Raw genomic sequence first — 23,829 nt, forward strand, 5'->3', positions numbered from 1 at the left:
TCATTTTTTCCCCTTTAATGGCATACAGTATGTGGTTATGCCAGGAAATAATAAGAACGATATACTGTAACATTTTAAAAGCACAGGAAGTAAGACTTCATTTATGTGCCATTTCATCTAAAGCTTTGAAGCCTCTCAAGTCACAAACATCCTATGTCTGTCTTATCAGCAGACAACCATTTATATCAAACCAAGCGACTGTGTCAAATGTGGGGGAAGGGATGCAGCTCAAGTGCTGGAGCAACTGCTTTGAATAAAAAGGTCCCAGGTTCAACTCCTGGCATCTCCAGGTGGCATTAGGAAACACTCCTGTGATTCCTGCATTGCTGGGGTTGGACTAGATGAGCCGCATGGTCCCTTCCAACTCTATGATTCTATGAAACCCTGGAGAACTGCAGCAAGCCAGTGTAGATAACACTGAGCAAGATGGGCCAGTGGTCAGACTCAGTATAAGGTGGATTCCAGTGTTAGAATTTGGGGTGACTTAGATTTTGACAGCTGTATGTGTGTGCATCAGTGGGCCTCATCTATTCTTATCTTCCCTTTGGCTTTCAGAAATAGCATAAGAAACTTCCTCAAAGTTTTCGATGATCACGATTTACCACCCAAGTATTATATATTCACCCAACCTTTTTGTCAACAAATGACTAGCATTTTGGGGTTTGCATCCTGCCTGAGGCTGCAATCCTAACACCATTTACCTGGAGGATATGACCTATTGAATTCAAAGGGACTTATTTCTCCAGTAGAGATGGTTAGGATAATAGGACCAGAGACTTAAGTCAAGCTTAGAATAGACCGATTCAAATCACCAGGAGTTTTGAAAATAATGATTCATTGATCTCAAAAGCTTTACTCAGAGCGTGATCAAGTCTGGATCCAAACCATAGCTCTTCACTTTCCATAGCCAGCAGTGGGGTGCAGATAGGCACACAATTATAGTCTATGAATTTTCTCCAATTTGTTGTTGTTTAGTCATTTAGTCGTGTCCGATTCCAATGCATCATAGTTATTCACACCTGTGCTACTCAACTTTTTGCTGATCCACCAGGAAAATGTGGGCAGTGCTCAATAGCCCTTGGAATTTGTCGTTTTTTATCTGGATTAGGGTGTGGTTGCACATTAACTTATAGTATAAGACATGGAAGGACACCAGCTGAAAACTTCAGAGGACCAAAAAAAGGGGGTGCCTTTGTACACACTTGCAATTGAAAAACTGTACAGAAGATATGTTTTCATTAAGGACAAAGCAATGGATCTGATAGAGTAAGGAAATATTTACATTGTAGGATGACTATGCTAAAGAGTAGACACACAAACACATATACAGCCATATTTATTACATATTATTGCTGATAAATTAAATAGACCAGAGGATGATGATGATGATGATAATAGTTGATAACTTTTCTTAAGATGGTATCTCAAAACAATTGACTTTTAAAATGTGTGGGATACTGCAACAGAAAGGACAGGCTTAGGACTTCTGGCACAGCCACTATGGCGAACTGCCAATCCCATGGTCGTGGATTCCAGCCGTGCAGTTAATTCAGGATAATTTGGGAGTAATTATCCTTGCAAGCCCCCCCTCGAGTTGGGGGGGGGGAGAGAGCTTTCTCTCACAGATCGTCCAATAACTGCTTCTCACTCCGATGGAATGTGGGGGCAGGGATGCAGAGGGCATAGCACTGCACGTGTTGGAAACTCCACAAGGCAGTCGCCATGAGCGGAGGTATCTCTGTTTCTTTTAAGATGTATCTGAATTTGGACTTAAGAAACAGACGTGTTTTGGAAGAAGGAGAAAGATAACCTGCGAAATGAATCAGCCACTGAGGGCCAAGGTTTTGATCTGGATAGGACTCTCTTTATCGTAACTGGAATGCTACGTAAGCGAAGGGAGCCTTTGTTCTCTTTATACATTATTTTTGCTGTGCTATGAATCAGCAAGCCTTCACTGGAAAAGAATAAATTACTAATGGAAGGAAATTACTAATGGATTACAACTATATATGGAATGCAAGCAGGATTCAACTTTTTTTTATGGAGTGCTTGAAAGAATAGACTGTGTGAAATACTGTGATGATTTGTAACATTTCCAAGTAAACAGAGCTCTAGTTCTGATTTATGATGGTTTTGGTGAGACGCCAGCTCGTTAGAAGAAATAAGGAGATAAACACTGAAAGTAAGTCAGAAGTCGCGGCCGGAGTTCTTTCTGCTTTCGGCTTCAGAGAGGCAAAGCTATGACGCACCTAGAAATGAGCTTTCGAAGGAGGGGCAATGTTGAAGAAAATTGACTGATTACAACATGAAGGAAATGAAGAAGGTAAACAAATATTTCACACAGTTACAGGATATAAATTCCATCTGCAAGTTAATGGATTTGGATTTATTAAACACAATCGAAAGTCATCGCATCAGTGGCTGCTGGAACAAAGGATTAAGATTGGAATTGTGGAACTTGGACTAATTAAGATAATTGGTGCAGGATCAAGGAATAACATCAACTCCTGATAGCCGGAACATGGGAAGTCATCCAAAAATGTTTAATTCAGAACTATTTAATTGGCTCTTTTGATTGTATTGTGATTTGGCATGATTTGGCATTGTATTAATGTGGCCTCCAATGGATTGTTATTAATGAAAAATTAATAAAAATTAATTTACAGGAGAGGACAGTCTTAAGGTGTGGAGCAGAATTAGTTCTGTTTTAGTTTAGATCTTGTTTGATAAAAGATTTTAGTAGTTGAAGAACATAGGTACTACTCAGCTGTTCTGTGCTGAAACTGGGAACAGGAAGTGGAAAACTATGCTTTGGGCAGGTCAGCATTTGCTCAACATCTGGATTTCACACACACACACACACACACACACATTTTTGGGGGGAAATAATCCATCAATTTTAAAAGAAAATAAACAGTAGACTATATTTGACATAGTATCCTCAAATTTCTATTTGTCTTGTTGACAAATATGGGCTAAGTTGCTGTGAGAAGGTGGCAATCCCTGCCTGAGCATCTCATGAGCACCTCAACATCCAGAAGAAACATGCAACTCATTTCATAGGAGAGACATTAAGCCAAGCACTTTTTACAGAATGGCATAGCCTGCCGGGAGAAGGAATATAACTACTCTCTAGAAAAAGTCCAGTTCCCAGCATTCTATCCTGACCAATAAATGGAACCTAATACCAGGCAATATGGACACTCAACTCAGTCCAGCAGAAGCCACATTCTAAAGCTGAAGAGGCGAACCTCTGGCCCAAACAGCCTCAGTTAGCATGGGTGATGCTCAGGGATTTTAAGAGGTGTGTTGACTACATTATAATCCTATAACATCTGAAGGACCAAAGGTTAGCCACTGCTGTCGTAAAGGCAGCAAGAATATGTGGCCTAAAGAACTTCTTCCATTACTTCTGAGATTGTCAGGGTAAGGATGTCAGGGCAAGGATGACCTGCTTCTGGGATTCCCATAGGCATGTGTTTGAGCCCTATGAGAACAGGATGCAGGACTAGCCGGGCCATTGGCCTTACCCAGCTGTAGTCTTCTTATGTTCTTAAGCTATTAAATCCCTGGGCATGGTCTGATAACATGTTGCACAGATTCCTTGCTGATTCTAAGTCTACATCACATCTGTGCCTAGATGGAAGACTGCTTGAGAGTTCTACGTATTATCCCTTAAAGTGAGATATAAATACATGTTAGCTCTTGGGATTTGTGTGCTGAAATCTGTATATAAAAAGCAAAGCAGCTGTGTTGGCCCATGAGGGGTAAACCTCCACAGTTGGGCAATACCTTTATTTGCACCAACCAAACTGTCACAAAATAACAGCAAGCTTTCAAGAACTTTAGCAGGCAAAATGTTACACTAAGCAGGGCAGGGATGAGGAAGAATGCTTTTTTTAAAAGTAAAAATATATAAAATTAGGATGGATGTTGTAGCCATAAAGATTGGCTCCAAGATGGAGACTGCAGACTAAATAAGGCTCCACTACATACTATAGGTATTAGGCTACACACCTAAGATTATGGGACAAAGAAGCAATGACCTCTCCCTTTAAAAAAATATAAATCTGTACATTTTTCTGGTTAGTCTGTCAAAAAACATTATGAATGAGGTCACATCAGCACCATATTTTTAAAGCACATGTTTTCCCCAAAGACTCTTGGGAACTGCAGTTTGTTATGGGCGCTGGAAATTATAATTCTGTGAGGGGTGAAGACAGTCCCTAGGATTTTTTGGGGGGGAGTCTTGTGCTTTAAATGTATGGTGTGGATGTGACTTTTGGGCATGTTTAACCCTATATCAGTGGCACCAACTCCAGGGGGCCCTGGGGGCCCTAGCACCCACAAAGTTTTTGTTGTGGGTGCTCAGCACCCCCATGCCACTCACCCCCCCACACACTGTGTGCCATCTCCCCTTTCCCCAGAATAGGGCCACATTCTGTAAGGAGGAGGTAAAAACCCTTCACACAGCTATTCCTGGGGAGGTAGCTGCTATCGGTACCATTGGCTTCACTCCTGGATTCAACAGCTGATTTGAGTGGGTCATTTCCATCAGTACTGCAGTGCAGAGGCAAAGAATTGAACCCTCTTCCCCATACACAACATTCTCAATCCCCCTGACGCTGTTTTTCCATTTAAAGAAAAACACCCAGATATATGAAGCACAGCCCTGCATTTCATTTATTGCTTTGTTTGGAAACAAGTGCAGGGCAATACAGAGTTTACCTTCTGCCTTCAACTAGCACACCAAACCTGCTTCTTCAATTCATTCTTTCATCTCATCTCTGATTGACTTTTAAATGCATGCATACTGTACGTCTACCTATCTATTTTGGAAATTCTGTATGAATTGGAGTGGTTGTTGGGGGAGTAAACTAATCCACGTGAATCAAATTAAAACCTTCGCAGAGAATGGCAGCATAAACATTCTAAAAACATGCAACGTGTTTGGAAAGTAAGGGGGGAATCTTATCGCCTTCTCACTCCCTCTCTCTTGCCCTAATGCCTCTTGTTAGTCATGGAGTTGATCAGTAAAGCATTTGAATGCAATTCTTGCCTTCAAATGCTGTCGAATATTCAAGTGTGAGATGTCACGTACTGTAGCAAATTTGCTGCAATGCCTAGGCACCAAAGGGTGAGTTAAGGATGGACTGTCAGCACTAAGGTCACGACCTGCTATGGAAGTAATGTACAGATCTAGAGCACTAATGAGGGAAACAATGACTTCCACAATAATGATGCACAATACTGAAAAACATCCCATGTATTCTTGGCTAGTTCTGCAAATGTCACGGGCCCTGAACGGGAATGGGAATTTCTTTGCCCTGACTGACTTCTCTTATGTCTTGTTTACATGCAGTTATATAGATGGTGTTTTGCTTTTTGCATGTCCTAAAGCAATATAGGGACGCGGGTGGCGCTGTGGGTAAAACCTCAGCGCCTAGGACTTGCCGATCGCATGGTCGGCGGTTCGAATCCCCGCGGCGGGGTGCGCTCCCGCTGCTTGGTCCCAGCGCCTGCCAACCTAGCAGTTCGAAAGCACCCCCGGGTGCAAGTAGATAAATAGGTACCGCTTTATAGCGGGAAGGTAAACGGCGTTTCCGTGTGCTGCTCTGGTGCCAGTTCGCCAGAGCAGCTTCATCACGCTGGCCACGTGACCCGGAAGTGTCTCCGGACAGCGCTGGCTCCCGGCCTCTAGAGTGAGATGAGCGCACAACCCTAGAGTCTGTCAAGACTGGCCCGTACGGGCAGGGGTACCTTTACCTTTACCTTTAAAGCAATATAGAGATGATGCATCTTGTCCTTTATTTAGAAAATCATAGAATGGTAGAGTTGGAAGGGACCCCAAAGGTCATCGAGTTGTGAACCGCCCTGAGATCTATGGGTGCAGGGAGGTAGACAAATTTAATAAATGAATAAATAAAATGGTCCAATCCCTTGTGATGCAGGGATCTCAACTAAAGCATACATATAGAATCATAGAGGATGATGGGAAACATAGGAACCAACTCCTAGGGGCCAAGGTCCCTTCTGCCTCCACATAAAGTATTTGAGGGCACCGGGGGCCCCAAAGTTGATGGGCATTGCCATTCAAGTGGTGTGCATGTGCTGTGTCTTGTGATTGATTAGTTGGCACCTCTGACGGGAAACCTATGGCTTTCCGTTTGTTGCTGGACCATAGCTATACTCACAGGGCATGCAAGGGGCTCAGAAAAGAATGAATTGCACCGTCTCTTACTAGTTCTCCAGTCCTTGCTGTGTTGCATTGCTACCCTTGCTGTGCTTGGACTGGGTCAGACTGCCAGTTATCCTTGTCCAGAAATCCAATGTAACATTCAAACACATTGTACAAATGTGCTACCACTGTGTCTCATCTGGCCCCCTATGCCTAGCAAATCTGCTCTCCTGTCATGGACTGGCTGGATGCAGAGGAATGGTGGGAGGAACCAGCTGGGGAGCCACCAAGGGAGAAAGACTCAGAGCCCAGGGAGTGATGGTGGGACAATGATGAGTAGTCACAGGGAAAAGGAGGAGAAGACGGGGAAGAGGTGGTGTCAGAAGCTGAAGGTGTAACAGGGTTTAGTGAGCCGCAAGAGTCTGTGGCAGATGTTGTTGTTTAGTCGTTTAGTCGTGTCTGACTCTTCGTGATCCAATGGACCAGAGCACACCAGGCACTCCTGTCTTCCACTGCTTCCCACAGTTTGGTCAAACTCATGCTAGTAGCTTCAAGAACACTGTCCAACCATCTCGTCCTCTGTTGTCCCCTTCTCATTCTGTCCTCCATCTTTCCCAACATCAGGGTCTTTTCCAGGGAGTCTTCTCTTCTCATGACGTGTCCAAAGTATTGGAGCCTCAGCTTCAGGATCTGTCCTTCCAGTGAGCACTCAGGGCTGATTTCCTTCAGAATGGATAGGTTTGATCTTCTTGCAGTCCATGGGACTCTCAAGAGTCTCCTCCAGCACTATAATTCAAAAGCATCAGTTCTTTGTTGATCAGTCTTCTTTATGGTCCAGGTCTCACTTCCATACATCACTACTGGAAAAAACCATAGCTTTAACTATACGGACCTTTGTTGGCTAGGTGATGTCTCTGCTTTTTAAGATGCTGTGGCAGATAGAAGACCATAATCAGGGAAGTTGAAGCAGGGGAGGAGGGAGGCCAAGAGGTGGCTGTGAGGAGGTAGGGACTTTTAGTCTTAGCAACTGTTCCATGGATGCAAGACCTGCTGGAAATGAGTGTTCATTAGGCCTGATACTCTGCCAGGTCTGGGCAGATTGTGTTTTTCTAATAAAGAGTTAACTCCAACATGCATGGTGTGGTTTACTGCCGGCTTGCTTCTGACATCTCCCTGCAACAGTGGAAGAGGAACTCTTGGGGTGGTCACACATAGACACACACCACCAAACTGAGACAGTTTGTTTTTATTTCCAGCTGAGCTTAGAAGAGAATGAGGAGGGCAGTCCTGGGAAAAAAAGCTAACAAAACTAATCAAATATATTGCTTTCTTTAATAGATATTAGGTGGGGAGGCGGCACTAATTCAGTCTTTCTAAGTATACACATTCCAAATATAAATATCTCTTTGAACTTAACAGCAGACAAAACCCCAAAGGAATGAGCAATGCTGTTCTTTAATTTTATTTTGCATACCATATAAAATTCTAGAATCTCATCCCATGGGAGCTGAAACTGGGAAGAAAACACAGTATTTTATGTGAGATTGTGCGATTGGAGATCATAATGTTCCTTGAATTGGAGAGAGCTAAGATCTACATTGATATTACTTTAATGTACAATAAGAAAAAGATGGACTATTTGTAAAATAAATGAATCCAAAAGATGATTTCCAGGCTAAGTTATCTGCTTGCTTACAGTGCTGGGAGAATTTTTATGATCAAGTTATAAATCCTTAAAAAGAGGAGGGGGGTTGTAAAGGGAACTCTTATATACCTTTATCTAGAATGGCACAGCTGGGGGCTGCTATAATAATCCTTTTGCTTTCATGTGGCCATCTGGAGGCCTATTAAAAGTGGTCTGTAAAACAGACTCCCCAAGTGCGTTGAGTTTGCCAGTTTCCACGAAGTCACCAAAATAAGGGAGTTTGTCCTTCTTTCGGGTGAAGTGGCCCTCCACAGAGGGAGGAAAACTTGACCTCTAACCTTTTCCACTGCGAATACGTTGTGTATGGGTTGATTTTGATACATACGTTGTAATTGTGCAGAGAGCTACAGCTGGGTCTGTTCTGCACCTCGGGTTGTGTGATGAGACAGAAGAGGTTAGGGGATGCAGGGGTGGGCAACACACTGTAACTTTAATGAAGCAGCATGCTTCAACAGGATAATAATATCCCTTTTTGGTTTGTGAGCAAAGCAACTATGAAATATTGAAACAATATTGCAAGCTTTAATGGGTTTTTTGCTCAAAATATTAAAAGAGAATTTCCCCTCTTTTCTTTTAAAAAATGCACGTGAACTGTTAAATAAAAATTAAGGGGGAAACATTATTGTGATTATTCAAATATACATTGCCTTTTTTGGAGGGGGGAGGCTAGATCCCTTGCTATCTTAATGAAATTCATTTGGCAAAGGACGTGGCTCAAAAATACACACAGAAAGTCAAACAAGAAACATCATTTGTCCATAATAGAATCCATCCAGTAGATTTTTCATTAAGCACCTCGCTCTGTAACGTTGCTTGCAACCTATTAAACCTGATATATCAAAACAAAAATTAAGTCACTTTCTCAAACTGCACTGGAACTCAGATCTAAAGGACCAAATAAGACGCATTAATTGCTTTACTGCTTCACCGCAAAGCCACTCTTAAAATATAATTCCTTAATGAAGTCCGTTAATTTGTTCATGGCAGTACACAATCTGTTCAAAATGACACAGAATTGCACTCTGTTTTCTAACCCCTGCAGTTTCTTCTGTTAGTCACTCTGTCTTGTGTTGTTATCCCATGGATAGTAATTATTTTATAGTGGCTGTAATTAGGAGAGAATTAGGCTTGGTAAACAAAACCTGCCTTCTCCTGTTAATAGCTAAGGATAATAAATTTGGCACTGACATTCACTATATTTGGACAAGGCTTGGCCTACTTCCAGTTTTCCCAATAAGAACTTTTATTATATAATTATGCCTTGGAGGGTCTCATATTACAAGGTAATTTTTTTGTAAAGACACATATTGCATGGCTCCCAGCCAGAAAATGATATACTATAATATATGTCTCCAATAAATGTTTTAAACAAAAAAATTCTCTAAGCAATATTCTTCCGGACTCTGAAGCAGCACACTGTTATTCAGCATATATTATTTACTGGGTTTTTCATAATGCAAATTATTTTCTTTTGCTCATTCTGTTCAACATTATAGCAAGTGTCTTTTAAAAAGTTTGGGATTATTTATTCCTAGTAGGATTTCAGGGCCACTAATAACAGTGTTAGATTAAAAACAACAAGCAGTGTACTAGGCCTTACCAACAGTCCATTACATGTGTGTTCCATTTCTGGTTTTCATCTTTCAAGGACTCCAACAGGAATGGGGAAAGAAGCTTGGACAGCAGAGTGTACAGCTTATCCCCTTGCTCCTCAGCAAAATAAACTAAAATCCTGTCCCCTCTGCAGTATCCACCAAATCTGTCTCTGGTTCTGGTCACCAGTCCCTTCCTCACCCCATTTCCTCCCCTGCCCTTGCAAATACACCCGGCTCTATCACAAGAGGAAGCAAAACCATAGCCAAAAAAAGGCGACGGGTGGAGGGTGGGGGAGATTTCTAAGCAGCTTGATTTGGATCTAAAAGAGACAAAGAAACAAAAGAAGAGATCAAAGTATAACTAATCTAGTTTGCCAAACAGAACTATTTAATTGGCAGGCTCCCTAACGACAGTATCCACAGAGTGTAGGGTGAAATGGGGAGAGGCACAAAGCTTCCTCTGCTGCCAAAGGAAAAGGAAATGAGAAACAAGTAACAGAAGCTGGCTGTAGTAACAGTGGCCAGAGCACAGGTAGTGATGAGAGTCACGGGAGCCTGAGGAGCAGGGGCGGAGGAAGGGGGTGCGGTCCGACCCGGGTGTCACCACTGAGGGGGTGACAAAATGGCGGGCAGCACTCACCGCGGGGCCTGCAGCGCGCCTGAGCCACACGTCTCTCCTGGGAGTGACGTGGTGGCTTGGGCTCCAGCAGGCTTTGCGCTGCCCCAAACGGTCCACCTGCCACCTCCCCCTCAGCTGTAGGGCAGCAGAGTGAGAGGAGGCAGACAGGCTCCTCGGAGGCCCCGTAGAGTGTCCTGCCCTGACTGGCCCCGCCCCCACATGGCTGGCCCCGCCCCTGGGCGCAGGGCATGCGCACCGCCCCAGGCTCCCGATCAGCTTGCTCCGCTGCTGCTGAGGAGAATGGGGCACTGCAGTGTGTTGTAGTGGTTACAGAGCTGAGTGCACCTGGGGGTATACAGGTTTTGGTTCTTACTATGCCATGAAGCTGGGTGATTCTGATCCAATGAACTTCTCTCTGCCTAAACCACCTCATGTGGTTGTTGTGAGGAGAAAACGGAAGGAGGTCACCATCTTAAACACCTTGGGGAAAACGGGGGACACAAAATGTATTAAATAAATAAGCTAGTTCTTGCAAAATGGGCTGACTCACCCTTCATTTGCGAGTTAATTTTCAAGGCCCTTCAAGAGGTATCATTGTGGACTGCTTTGGAGACCCACAGCAGGTGGCTACGTTCGCTTGCAGGTCTGACCTGCTCCCCGCTCTCTATATGCATCCTCGACATTCTTTTTTGTATTTGGTGGAATTAAATTCATTCTGAATGATGAATGTGGCACAGCTATGGAAGAGAGGAAGTGATATGCCCCATTTGAGAATACCGTATTTTTTGCCCCATAGGACGCACCGGCCCATAGGACGCACCTAGTTTTTTTGGGGGGGGGGGATAAAGGAACCAGGTGCGCTGTGCTAATCCTGAAGCTTGGGGCGTGTGGAGCTCAGCGCGCCCCAAGCTTCTGGGTGCTGGCAAGGTCTCCGCTAGCCGGGGGAGAGCCCCGCGACTTCGCGCGGCTCTCCCACGGCTAGCGGACTGCTACGCTAATCCCGAAGCTTGGGGCGTGCGGAGCTCAGCGCACCCCAAGCTTCTGGGTCCTGGCAAGGTCTCCGCTAGCCGTGGGAGAGCCGCGCTGAGCTCTGCGCGCCCCAAGCTTCTGGGTGCTGGCAAGGTCTCCGCTAGCCGTGGGAGAGCCCCGCGACTTCGTGCGGCTCTCCCAGGGCTAGCGGACCGCTGCGCTAATCCCGAAGCTTGGGCGTGCGGAGCTCAGCGCGCCCCAAGCTTCTGGGTCCCGGCAAGGTCTCCGCTAGCCCTGGGAGAGCTGGGTCTCCCACGGCTAGCGGATAGCTTCCTGAAGCCTGGAGAGCGAGAGGGGTCGGTGCGCACCGACCCCCCTCGCTCTCCAGGCTTCAGCGAAAGCCTGCATTCGCCCCATAGGACGCACACATATTTCCCCTTCATTTTTTTGGGGGGGGGAGTGCGTCTTATAGGGCGAAAAATACGGTATATGCCAGCAGCAGCTTCTACCTACTCATGCATTGAGCAGGCGCCGTCAGGAGCTCCACAGAGCTAGGCTGAGGGACTCCCTTGTCACATCTAGTATGGTGAATCCCCCACTTACATTGCATTTCCTTTGCGTTTAAATTAACAGGGTGTAATAATGTAATGACCATGGAATTTGGTAGAAGATGAACTGCAGTGGAACGAAAGCAAAGCTGCATGTGATGAATAGAGGGCAGAGTGGAAAGTGAGGCCTTCTTACACCCCTAGCCAGAACAAAATATAAACGGCCTCACCACCACCATTTCCCTGCATGCCTTGTCTTTTTAGTTGGTAAGCCTGATGTCTGGGCTTCTCTTTCTGTCTCTCTCTGCCTCTCTCTCTCTCTCTCTCTCTCTCTCTCTCTCTCTCTCAAAACAATGATTTGAGTCTCTGAGACCTGTTTGAAAAATAGGATAAAAATAGTGTTAACAACAACCAAAAGTGCAGTGAGAAGATTGTGATTTATTTTTTTAAGTATATAAAAACATAATTACACAGTGAGGGTGCATATACAAGCCACCTTGGCCACATCTCATTGGAAGGAAACCAAACCAGAAGGCACAGTAGCTGGGTGATATCTTGTCTTCTTAAAGCCCTAAACAGTGGCCCTTCCACTGAAAACCCCCAACTGCAAGGAAGTGGCAAATATAAATGCTCCCCCTCATATTTGTTGATTTCCTGATAAACTCTTTAACTCACCAAAGAGTTATTGAGTTCCTTTTATTCTCCGGTTAAAGCTGCAGTTTTGTTGACATATAGTAAACTAAGGCAGTCTCTTTATTTTCTATTTACTGCATGAATTAAAAATACCCTTTTGTTCCATTTGCGGACCACATCACACAATGCATCATTCCCTCCCCACCTCCCAACTCGCTTTTCATTTTATAATATACCTTTTATGTAAAATAAAACTTAGGAAAGAAATGCTCAAATTCCTTTTCAAACCGTAAGCTAAACAGAAAAGGATTTCTTTTCCCCCCTGATGGAAAGATTTGCAAAGGGAAGCGACTTAATGGCTCAGAAACAGAGAGACCCAGTTATGAGGAAGAGAAGTACAAGAAGTAGCAATGACGGATTAAATTCTGAAATGTCGTGAGAAGTGTAAATGGAAGAGAAATGCAATGACTATAACGGTGCCCTGGCTGGTGTGAGCAGGTAGGGCTCTGGATGCAAAAGCAGCTCTGTCTTGGTTTTTTCTGCCCAAGATTTACGTTTTTCAGCAGTGCAGGGGGGGGGGGATCAGGGAGAGGAACTGGAATATGAGGCAATCAGAAACCCCAATAGGACTGCTTGAATGGGATGAGGTGCAAGAATGAGATGCCTTTGTGTCCCCTCCCTCCCTCATGACTTACTTCTCAGTTCTAAAGTGTAAAGTATATAACCTCATGTTCATTCTCAAAACTAGCATGGAACAATTGGCTTAGGGAACTGAAAGGGATGCCACCCAGGGCTCTATTGTCTGCAAGAGGATGCCACAATACTCTTGGGTACTAAGCTGGTCACCACACTGGAAAATGCATGGGCCAGGCATTGTACAGAAGTGACTAAGCACTGCAGTGATTAACTAAATAAACTCTGCCTAAGCAGTCTACAATTATTATAGCATGTCTGGAAAATTATTGAAAAAAGAAAAAGGCGTTGGGTGTTTCCCCCCTCCAAGACTTATTTTGATGCTAAAGACCTCGGGTCCACTTCAGTATTGATGTAACTCACTTGAATTATATGAAGAATTAATTTGGCCATATTACCTTCTCCTCAGGGTTTGTGAGGAGGAAAATCCCCTAGAGGTATTGACTTAGTTTATCATCATCATTAGACTGTAGAAATGCTTTATTAGGTCATCTAATCCATTTCCTCCCCTAAACAGCTAATGTAGGTTCGGCCCCTAACAGTATAATCTACTCTGCTTTGTCTAGACCATTCTTTTTATGGCTTAATATAATGATGCTAACACCACTTTTCCTGGCAAACTATTCCACATGCTATTAGGAGTTTGTTTTCCCTTGTTGTTCAGCTCAAATTATTTTATAGTTAATTTAAATCTCATTACTTTTACCTTGGCACAGATACTGTACAATGCTTTCACAAAGCCTGCTTGAGTCGTCGAGTCATTTTATTTGAGCGTGGTGTCTCTCAAACCAAATATACTTACATAGCAGACCGTCTATCCTTTGTTCACTGAGTAAACGACAAATAGCTTATTCCCAATTTGTAGCTATCAAAAGGGCCACTTTGAGAAATTTAAGTGGTGGCTCCCAGGCACCTACAGGGGCCTTGGGTTGTATCTCTCTTTCAGGCCTGCCCCCCAAGCCTTTTGTTTTTGAGAATGAACCTGATGTTGTTATTTACTTGCTACTTCAGAACTTTTACTTCCCACAATGTCTTTTAGTGGCACTCCAACAGAGACATTTGTAAAAAAAAAAAAAAAATACAATTGAGGCTCTATTGGACTGCTGTTATATGCTTCTGATGCCCACCACTATTGACATTACTAGGTACCTATGCCAGGGGACCTGAAGTGAAGGACATGGCAGGAGTTGATAATGCAGGTGAGCTGCGCACAGGTGAGCTGCAAGCAAGCTACCGGCCAGCTCTGTGGAGGCTCCTTTTATTGACACAATATGCAAACCCAGGCAGATATATTTTGGGATGTGACCTTTACACATCTTCCAGTCCCAAGATCGTGGGGTGGCACAAAGTTATTTTGGCACCTGTTTCCACCGCATCATTTTCCCCTTGCACAGTGTATGACGAAGGAGACAAAGGTCTCAGACAAAGGTCACAGGCAGGACACCGCAGACTACTGAGACCACAAAAGGTTAGACAAAGGGCACGATGTTCAGACAGCTGTGGCTTTGTCTGTGAGGGGGAGTGTGCCCCGCACCCCAAGGTCACGCGTGCAGGCAGGCTGAGACTGCCTGCGGGTGGGGAGTGTGCTTCAGACCCAACGATCATTCCTACAAGGCCCGTCAGAGGACACTTTGCCAATAGATCCCTTAAACCTGGAGCTGGCTATGTGACAAATCACAGCCAACTCTCCCAATGACCACTTTCTTCATGGGAGTCATGAACTGCAACTATAATGCTGGCTGATAGTGAATTCCAGCTCTCACTGTAGCTTTCCGTTCCTGTTGTGTGCAGAGGCAACCATGTGCTACCAGACTGGTAAGGAGATAGCACTGCATATACCATCAGTACGATACTATCAGTGCTAATAAAACTATACAATATTAAATCCTGTAAGTGGCTACCTACCACTACTGCTTCCGCCAGTGAACACTTCGTCTCCTTGGAATAACAATTCCTTTCCTTTACTCCTTCCACAATGAATCATATTCCACTGGCACCTTCCTGCCAGTAAGGTTTAGTTCTGTATAAGTAGCCTAAGAGATGGCACAGCCCAGAAATGAGGCAAAGGCAAAACTATTCAGATTGCCTCCCTCCTTGTTGTCCTTCCACCAGCAGGGGAAGACTTTTTTGTTTCAACAGGGAGCTGACTGCTTTTAATGAAGGGCTGCTGCTGTGTTGTTTTTAATTATTGTCCTCCTCCCCAATGTTTTAATGGTTCTCATTTTTACCTGTAAATAGTCTTGAGTTTCGGCAGGGAAAAAGGCGGTGTATAAATCAAAATAATGATCATGATAATATTAATAATAATAATAGTCAGAGCAACCTGAGCAATGCCGGCGATGCAATTGGTCCTAGATAATTCTGGGCAAAGCAGGTACCAACTGCCGCTGTTGTGTGTGCATATTTGTTTATATAAAAAAAAGGTGACGTGTGTCAAGATCTGTCTTGAGCCTTCAGTAACACAGTTTCGCTAGTGCCAAGGCTTGTGCCCGTTCTTTTTTGCATGCATTATTTTAGCACACATGGAGAAAAGCAAAGGGAACAGCAGGGAGCTAGAGCTCCTTTCATCTTGGCTTTTTTTTTTTTTTTTTTTTGAAAAGCTATAAAGCAAAGTGATGGGCCCAAAGACTAACACACCCCAAAAAGTACCTCCAACTACATATCTGAAGAATAAGAAGCATTTTAAATCATACATGTATAGGGAGATATCGCAGTAAGAAACTAGAACTTTCATGAGCTTTGACTGTCATGTGAAAGTTGCCATTTGTGGGGAGATGTGAAAGGTTTTGCCAAAAAAGAAATGTGCCTCCTACTCTTTTGACCACAGTGCCTGGAGACAGATAGTCAGGTCATGGATCCACAGCAGTGACCAGAGGAGAAATGACTGCTGGGAGGTGCTCAGGGAGAAGAAACGCCATGGTGCATCTGTAACAGCAAAACTGGACACCTTCATCTGCCCCAGCTGCAATAAAACATGTCTCTCCCCTATTGCTCTCTACAGTCTCAGCAGACACTTTAACTCTCCAATGGCTTGTCTTTACCCCGCATGGCACACTCTTCCATGGTCTCTTGAGACAGACTGATGCCGACTCTTTTGAGCATTTCCCCCCCATACATGTTTGCAGACATTTTTGCTGACTATTGCTGCTGCTGCTGCTCCTCTGCTGTTTTTTAAACTTGAAAGAGCGTCTTCACTGTGTGATCCCATCCAATCAAGAATCACATATGATGACAGCATAGTATCCTTCAGCCAATCAGATTTTCCTATGTGGTGAGTATCAGTAGAGGCACATGAAACCCTTCTTTTGCCCTCACTTTGAAAGGGGGTGGGAAAGGGGAATGCAGACAACTGGACCAACACTGTGTCCTGCTGTGTTGTGCTAGCAGTTTCATTGCCTGCCAGTGCTCCATAGCAAGACCTGATGCAGCATTAGACACACATGGTTATACAAAACGGGCAGGGGTAGACTGGGATGGAGTTGTGGATTGACATTTGGATTCATATTTGAAAATACATTCATTACAAGTAAAGCTATGCACAGGGACAGCATCTGCATTCAGGTGTTTGACAGCACTGCTTTACTTTCAACAGGATGTACATTTGGATGTGTATCCTAATTAGTCAACTAAGGACATAAAAAGTGTCCTCCTAGGTCAGGCCAAAGGCCTATCTAATTCAGCATCCTGATCAACCAGATGCCTATGGAAAGCTCGCAAGCAGGACCTGAGGGCAACAACATTTTCCCCGCTTGCGATTCCTAGCAACAAGTCTCCAAAAGCATACTGCCTCCAACAGTGGAGGTAATACACAGTCATCAGGACTGGCTGCTATTGATAGCCTTAGCCTCCATGAACATAATGGAATCTAAGCAATGTAGAATCAGCCCTATTGCCACATCAAGGGCAATGCTTCCTCTTTCTCCTGAGGTTCTCTCTCTCTCTCTCTCTCTCTCTCTCTCTCTCTCCCCCTCTCCCTCTCCCTCTCCATCCCTCCCCCCACCCCCCAGTTTCACACCCTCTTCACAAGGGTTCAGAAAATCACCCCAGGGAAGAGACACAGTCATGAGGAACAGAAATGCTGAGAAAATGCACTGTTGATTTCAGCTCAGCAGTAAAGAAAACTCTGTGATAAAGATGGATTAAAGTCATTCACAAGTCTTTTCTCCTGAGCCTGAAGAGGAGATGAAGACTCCAGCTGTATATGGAGACTTGGAGGTGCTTGGAAAGCAGTGAGACTTTTTGCAGCTTTCTGAGACTCAGCACAACCCTCACTACCCATTCTCCAGCCCAGACCTGGAGAGTATGGCAGGGGTGGCTTAAACATCCCCTTGAGCATGGTGTGGCACCAAACAAGATCCTTTCCCTCCTTATGCAGGGCCATTGTGCCAAGCATAAATTCTAGCTGCTTACGAAGACAATGGAGTGTGCCTCCAGGAGTGAAGTCAACCCGCTGGAGAATCACAGCGCCTGCGGTGGCTGCAAATACCAGGAACCCATAATTGCTGTCTCCTGCATTGTTTTTGCTGCATTAGCAGCACCAAAATGACCTTTTTGTGGCGCAAGCCTGGGCAGTGTGTATGAAGGTCCTGGGCTGTCTAGATGACAAGACCTCCTTCTCAGCCTCACTGATGATGTCAAAGGAAAGCAGAGCAGTACATGTGGCACCAGTTTGGCTGCAGGAGTTGACAGAAGGAGGCGTACAAGATGCCATCCAGTCCTCTTAGGGACTCCACTCCAGATTTGTGTAGGGTTTACGCCATAGGCATTCTTCTCCTGAAGATGTCCCACAAGGCAGCAGAGGTTTAAAATCAGAGTTTTCCTTCCCCTGGATGGTCTACCTTCCCAGGTTGATGAGCCTCACCTACCTCTCACTTCCTTCTACAGCATGTGCAGTAACCACCTTCTTGACTGTTGGACCCACTATTGCTCTTGTCTGCTCAATTCTGACCCCATCTTCGCATGCAGGGGAAATCCGTAATGCACTGAGGCTTGGAGACCCATAGGCTACCCTCGCCTAGTTTAGCCAGCCAGTTGAAGCCGTGGCTGCTGTTGCATGCTAACAGCTTCTAAGAGCCACAGGTGACAGCGAAGTGCAGAGTGGGTGTTAAGTTGTGGGTGAACGTATCAGACGACACAGCGATTCTTCAAACAGTTCTTGTTTATTCACAGGCCAGAACAGAACTGAACTGAAGGGTTCAGCCAGCCTGCTTATATAGAGCTCCACTAGAACGCAACAGTAACCATTTTCTGTAACTATCCAATCACTGAACGTCACTTTCAATCCCTTATTTGCATATGTGGACCTGAGTGAAAACTATCTACAGTATCCCCCTGCTGGCCCAGGGTGAGAACTTCAGTACAAAACAGTGGGGACCAAAAGTTGGATGAACTACCCCAGAAGGAGCATGGTGTGTCTCCCACCACGCCTCCCATAACACCTCTTACACCTCATAGAATGTAAAGACCTTCATGATCACCTTTTCTAAATATTAACTTGGTTCCAGTCAATCTGTCTGAGAATGTGATTCAGTGGACTACTGTTCTTTAGTTTACATATTTCAATCCTTCTACAGGGCCTTTTTACTGGTCTAGATAGGCCTGAATTGTAATGTCAAAGGGGAAGTTTGCAACAAAACTTTAAGGCTGGTCCCCAATGGCAATATAGCAGAAAACTAAAAGAGGTTGAAGCAAGAATTGTATAGACAAGAGTGAAGGTCCCTAATGACAGGAAGGTTAATAAAAGGGGGGAAATGGCTTGTATGAATGCCAGTTTCTGTCCATATCTTAGCCTGGTACTTAAGGGGAATGTTTTCACTTAGATACTTTTGGTCCTCTTGCTGACATGAGGGAGATGCTGTTAATAACGGAGATTGTCCCTGATGGTGGCAGGTCTAATTACAGGATAAAACACAAAAAGGTAGAATGAAGTAACGGGTTTGTGGGTTTCTTTTTTCCCCTGGATGTCAGTTTATTACCAATCTGACATTATAACTTTAAGGGTCAGTTCTCTGCAGTCCCTGCATTACCAAAACAAAAAGAAAAGCAGAACACACAAAGAGGCAAAAGGGGGGGTGGGAAGGAAGCAATCTTTGTTAGTTTCCTCTTCAAAATATTTCTTCTATTAATAGTGGCTTATAAAACAGGACTCCTTGTAAAAGGCGCCTAAAATATGTGTGTGGCATAGGCACACATCACTTATTTAATTCATCTCCTTAAAGAGAGCTTGGATTTGCTGACAAATAAGCCACTGAAATAAACAAGAATCCAAAACCTTGGCAAATATTTGCAGCTTTTCTCCCAAAGCAGAATGCTTTAGTGAGCCATAGGAAATACGGTAAATGAAATCTATATGCTAAGTCTGTCCACCTAAATTTTTTGTCTCCCCATTTTGGTTGCTGGTGATGTTTTAAAGGATTACTTTTGTTGATTTTATATTCATGTGTTGTACTCCATCTTGCTGTTTTTTACATAAATGTGGATTATAAATTCATTAACAACAACAACATGACTACTAAATTGCAGCTTATTCAAAGTGCAATCAAAATTGTGGGGAATACACACACACAGAGAGAGTAAGAGAGTCTCACTGTCATTGTCCAGATTATGAATTATGGTTCCAAAACAAAATCTCATTGTCCAGATTATGAGTTATGGTTCTAGGGCTGTATGGTGTCACAAATCAGTTCTCAGCTGACCCTACTGCCTTTCATTTAAGCTAACCTAGGGCTGAATATTCTCATTTGTGTTCATTGACCGTAAGACTTCCAGTTGACTACTGATCACCCTGGTGGGTCAGGCTCATGGGATCATTGCGTCCACTTCTGGGTGTTGCAGTTTTGGGAAGGTATAGTTTTCCCGCTTATGATCCAATTCTGTCCAAATGAACATCCCAGGGCACTGATCACCAACATTATTCAGGTCCCACAAAGCCCATGAAAATGAGTTTGGTCTTAATCCTGATCTTGTATGTCACCTGCTAAGGAACAACTATCTCTTCGGTTTAAGTAAATAAATGAATGCATAAATAGTTAAATATATGCTTTTCAGATTGCCCATTTAAAGGGCCCCTGCATTTGGGGATAGCTTTACAAATACTTAAAAACAGGATGTGATTAATAAAAAAGCAAACAATATTTTTTTAAAACAACAACCCTAAGAACAGAAAAACAGAAGCTAAAAGCAACATAACTAATTTTCTCCAAGTTTCAAATTATTTAAAAGGCAAAAAAGAGAGGAAGAAAGAATTTTCCTGTTGCCAGAAATATCTGGAAGCAGGCATCAGCCTAACCTCCCTAGGAGAGTATTCCACAACTGGGTGCCACCACTGAGAAGGCTCCCCTCTTTTGTCTGATTGCCGCCCACCTTACCTCACCAGGTGGCTAGGTTTGCTAAGTATTCAATAAAACTATGTGAACTGCAGTATTGCAAAATGAGATTGATTGCTCCATTGTCTACGTTCACGCTTCCCAAGTGCCCCTATGTGAGGCAACAATTTGAACAGACATGTCATCCAGGCAGGGGAGTGGGTTATACAAAAAGGCTAAATGAAAATTTTTCTGCCTTAGCAGTTCGATTTGTGTTTTAAAACCTGCCCTCCCAGTTGTACTGTTTTGGAAAACATTTTAAAAGCTATGTCTGTAAATCACATTGGGACTTATACATAGAAGGCAATTCATCAATACAACTCATTACATATTTAATATGAATATATATATATATATATATATGCTTTCGTAGATTTTCACGGGTACAGGAATGCAGGTTTTGGTGTCCTCGGGTATCTTCCCGTGTAAAAGTTGGGGTGTCTAGGCGACGTTTCGACGAGGTCTCACTCGTCATCTTCAGGCTGGTGCTTTCGGCTTCTTGTTACTGGAACAGAGCAGGATCTCAGTGTTTGAGTTCCTATAAATACTGTTGAGGAGGTGTGGCCTCCAATGTTCTGGGCAGAGAGGAGGTTCCCAGGCTAGTGTGCCTTTTCTTCTTTTGTTCCTTAATTGCTTGAGGGATATCTTGAGTGATTTCTTGAGTGATATCCTGAGTACCACTTAGGTGGGTCATTAGGTGTGGATTAGTTGCTAAAGCCTTTGTGTCTTGACCTCTTGAACTTTGTGAAGAGTTTTTCTGAGAAGATGGGTGTACTACATTTAGTTGTGCTCTGGCTTGGCTTCGTGTATAGGGGCGAGCTGTGGTTTTGTGGCCTGTGCCAGCCAGATCTGTGTAGGGATTGCAGGGGGGTGCAGCATCCGGAGGTGCCACCATGGTTTGGCTACTGGATGGTGTCTGTAATTTATCTGTGGAGAGGGTCTGGGTTTGGGTCTGGTGTGGTTGATTGGTGATGGCGTTCTGTGTGCCTCTGGATCTGGTGTCAGTTTTTGTGGGGAGGGCTAATTTCCAGATGTCTGGCAAGCGGGATGTGTCGTCACGCTTGTTCATGTTGTGAGGGTGTTTCTCTATCTCGATGGCTTCCATGATTATTCTCTTGTGGTGATGTTCCATGTTAGAATAGCCAATATCCTCAGAAACCCCAAGGATAAAATCCAGTTGGAAAACCAAGGGGTCTATGAAATACCCTGCAAAGTCTGCCCAGCCACGTACATTGGACAAACAAACAGACGAATAAATGCACGTATCGCAGAACACAAGAATGCCGTCAAAAAAGAAGAAAAAACTTCCTCTCTCTTCCAACACATGAAAGAAACAGGACACGAAATTAATTTTGCAGATTCCAAATTGCTCTCTAACATGGAACATCACCACAAGAGAATAATCATGGAAGCCATCGAGATAGAGAAACACCCTCACAACATGAACAAGCGTGACGACACATCCCGCTTGCCAGACATCTGGAAATTAGCCCTCCCCACAAAAACTGACACCAGATCCAGAGGCACACAGAACGCCATCACCAATCAACCACACCAGACCCAAACCCAGACCCTCTCCACAGATAAATTACAGACACCATCCAGTAGCCAAACCATGGTGGCACCTCCGGATGCTGCACCCCCCTGCAATCCCTACACAGATCTGGCTGGCACAGGCCACAAAACCACAGCTCGCCCCTATACACGAAGCCAAGCCAGAGCACAACTAAATGTAGTACACCCATCTTCTCAGAAAAACTCTTCACAAAGTTCAAGAGGTCAAGACACAAAGGCTTTAGCAACTAATCCACACCTAATGACCCACCTAAGTGGTACTCAGGATATCACTCAAGAAATCACTCAAGATATCCCTCAAGCAATTAAGGAACAAAAGAAGAAAAGGCACACTAGCCTGGGAACCTCCTCTCTGCCCAGAACATTGGAGGCCACACCTCCTCAACAGTATTTATAGGAACTCAAACACTGAGATCCTGCTCTGTTCCAGTAACAAGAAGCCGAAAGCACCAGCCTGAAGATGACGAGTGAGACCTCGTCGAAACGTCGCCTAGACACCCCAACTTTTACACGGGAAGATACCCGAGGACACCAAAACCTGCATATATATATATATATATATATATATGCAAATTGATCTGCAAATATAATTGAAGGCAAGTACAAAAGTGCCACTGCTACTGCATTGATGGTGGACAGCATTTGTCTCATCACAGCAATTTCCAGAGCAACGGAGATATCATGGTGGTCCCAAACACAGGCCCAACACAGAGGTACCAGTCATGGGGGACCCATAAAAGGCTAAATGGGAAAGTGCTGCCCTGCTGCTAACCAAGCCTCCCTTATATGGTTGTGCGACAGTGCCTGCAAAGAAGTGGCAGCAGGTTCCAGTGAGCTCTTGCTGGAATCTTGCCAAATCTCACAGAGTGCATGAGATCTTGTGAGACTTTGCCAAGAACTTGTGGAGCACACAAGATCTCATAGGTTCTCACCAGAAGCAGCTGCCTCCGCTTCTCCACCAGCAGCGAAGGTGGTAGAGTAGGCGAGGTGCCCGCAGGGGCTCTGCCCCAGGGTCCTGCCACCCGAGGCAGCTACCTCAGTCCTCTCCATGGGTAGGTCAGCCCTGGTACAAGTTCATGCAAATTGCATCATGGCACAAGTGCAGCCTGATTATAAGCTTCTGAGTTGCTTTTCATGCTACCACAACTCATTCTGGAAGCCACTGGAAGCCGTGAACGACTCGCTGTTTCTCCCTCTATCTGGAATCTATTCAGAAGCTAGCCTTTAGTCACATGCACCAGGGATAAAAGGTTCAAACATGGCTTGTTTCATTGTGTGTGTTTGTGTGCGCGCGCGTGCACACACACACACAAAATCATCATTATCAGTCCAAGATACTTATGTCAAGATCTGAAATGTGTTAAACAGTTGGGTGAACATTAGATATTGTCCCACAACAGAGAAAGTAGCACGTCTACAACGTCTCACATCCCTGTCTGGAGTCGTTCTTAATGATACATCTCACCGTTAAATGAATTATGCTATACACTGACATGGCACCATTGTTGAATTATTTTCAATATTTAATTTGCTGTGCTGAGTTACACAGCATGCACACATATGCTATTTGTACCTATACATTTATCTACTCTTTTCTCTGTCTCTTTCTTTCTCCTGAAGCCCTAACATGATTGACACTCTCTGAGAGCCAAAGTTGGAATAAGGAACATGCACAAATGATGGTTTCCTTAGCAACGGGAACCATGTGAATTCTCTTCTTTCCTTCTTGGTGATTTTTTTTTTTTTTTTTTTTACTTTACTTAGTGGTCTCTCCACATTGGTTTTCATGGAGACTTGGAGGCCTGATGTCTATTTTTCTAAAAATAAAATAAAATCAGTGAACCAAAGAGAATTAAAAGGATGTTTTGTTGTTGATTTGAATGTTTAATTTTGTTTAACTGACAAGATTCTCAAAAGCACATACTCATTTGAGCATTCATAGTTTTGTGG

The 23,829-nt window shown here is 44.0% G+C and overlaps 1 long non-coding RNA gene across 1 annotated transcript in view; it reads left to right on the forward strand.

Annotated features, from left to right (window-relative positions):
- LOC114605777 (uncharacterized) overlaps positions 1-23,829 on the forward strand; it is a 402,747-nt gene that overhangs the window by 266,758 nt on the left and 112,160 nt on the right. The gene's annotated exons all lie outside the window — the stretch shown is intronic.

The sequence above is a fragment of the Podarcis muralis genome, chromosome 1 (assembly GCF_964188315.1).
Source record: "Podarcis muralis chromosome 1, rPodMur119.hap1.1, whole genome shotgun sequence".
Taxonomy (NCBI): domain Eukaryota; kingdom Metazoa; phylum Chordata; class Lepidosauria; order Squamata; family Lacertidae; genus Podarcis; species Podarcis muralis.